Source organism: Sinocyclocheilus rhinocerous, unplaced genomic scaffold, assembly GCF_001515625.1.
Source record: "Sinocyclocheilus rhinocerous isolate Xijiao unplaced genomic scaffold, SAMN03320098_v1.1 C36724972, whole genome shotgun sequence".
Classification (NCBI taxonomy): Eukaryota; Metazoa; Chordata; class Actinopteri; order Cypriniformes; family Cyprinidae; genus Sinocyclocheilus; species Sinocyclocheilus rhinocerous.
Window position 1 is genome coordinate 1 of NW_015785324.1, and position 1,610 is coordinate 1,610.

The 1,610-nt window shown below is 31.1% G+C and overlaps 1 long non-coding RNA gene across 1 annotated transcript; it reads left to right on the forward strand.

Moving 5' to 3' along the window:
• The first annotated feature begins 746 nt into the window (after positions 1-746).
• Positions 747-1,313, forward strand: LOC107736475 (uncharacterized). The gene is made up of 2 exons (XR_001639676.1): positions 747-860; positions 953-1,313. It is a non-coding gene; the product is annotated as an uncharacterized LOC107736475 (long non-coding RNA).
• Positions 1,314-1,610: the final 297 nt, after the last annotated feature.

Sequence of the window (1,610 nt, forward strand, 5' to 3'; positions counted from 1 at the left end):
TTTCTTTCTTTCTTTCTTTCTTTCTGTCTTTCTTTTTTTTTACTAACTGTTTACCATACTTGATCAGTAAGATGTTTCTCCAATTAATGTAGTTACGCCCACTTTAAAATCTTTTCTTTCATTCCTTTCTTGTGATTGAATTGAATTTAAATTAATTTTAGTATTTCAAATTATTTTCAGTTATTTACGAAGGCAATATTTTTCTATTTTATTTATATTCTTAAATTTATATTTTATTTTAGAAATAGCTTGTATTTTTATATTTTCTTTTTAATTTTAGTTTTGGCTAGTATTTTTTGGCTAGTATTAGTTTTTTTTTTTTTTTCAGTTTAGCTTTTTTAAAAATATTTGAGTGATTCTGGTGCTTCAACTTATTCCTTTTCAGTTAGTTTCCAAGGCAAAATTCTAATTTTCTTTTCTTTTTTTCATCTAAAATTTAAAATTTAATTTAATTTGAGCTATTTCAATTAATGAAAATTAAAGTTTTTAATAGTTTAGTTTCAATTTTAGTTTTAGTCAACAGAACACTATGAATTAGCATTATTTTATTGAATATTATTTTGCTATTTAATGTTATTTTTTCGAATGTTTTATTTTTATTATTTTCATAAATAACTGACATTATGGAAGTTAAATGAGTTGCAAATGCTGTTTCATGTTGAGTTTTAGTTCAGGGTTTGAACAAAAAAGTCTATGAAGTTAGTGATGACTAGAATTAAACTCTACATTTACTTTTCTTTCCAGAGCGTCCTCCTGGTTATGACAGAGTTCGTAACGCTGAGATTGGCAACAAGGACTTTGAGCTGGATGTGCTGGAGGAAGCGTATACTACAGAGCACTGGCTCGTCAGGATATACAAGGTACATCTGAACTCACCTGTGCATCTTTAACCTTTACTGTCCCTCTAAACCATCTGAACTTCCACTGATGATGTCCTGGTTTACCTCCACAGGTCAAAGACCTTGACAACCGTGGCCTCTCAAGAACGTAAAACCCAGAACTCAAAATCCCAGCCCCCTCTCCGGAACACACAGCATTGAACATCTGCGGCCCCATACCATGATCTGAGGAGAAAGTGTGAAGTTTTTTTTTATACTTGTTGTAATTGCTGAAAGAGATTTTCTTTTCGTACCTTTTTTTTCTTGGTTTGTTTTTAAAAATTTGATTGTCAAATGTGATGTTTACTGGGGGCAGAAGGTGTCAAATTATCACCTGAAAAGGTGAGAAAAATGTTCATAAGTCATTTCTGCAATCAACTGGCCAGATAACGGTTTGATTTGTCTTTCAGTGGGTGAATAAAGGAGTGACTGGGATTCAATTGATCTGTGTCTTTCTTTTTAACCAATTAAATCACATGCACTCACTAAAATATAGACCCTGGTATAGTCCAAAACCAAGCTGCTCATTTTAATAAACTCAAATAGGACAGATTTTTTCGTACATTTAAAAATAATTTTGTGTACTTACCACTCAGAAGTGTTAACTGACGATCAGAATTTAGATGTTTTAGATTTCTCCTATTTAGATGTTTTCTGTTTTTTCGTTCATGACTGAAATTCATCTTGCACTGAATTTCGTACAGTTTATGGAGCTGGGCAAAATGAAAACAC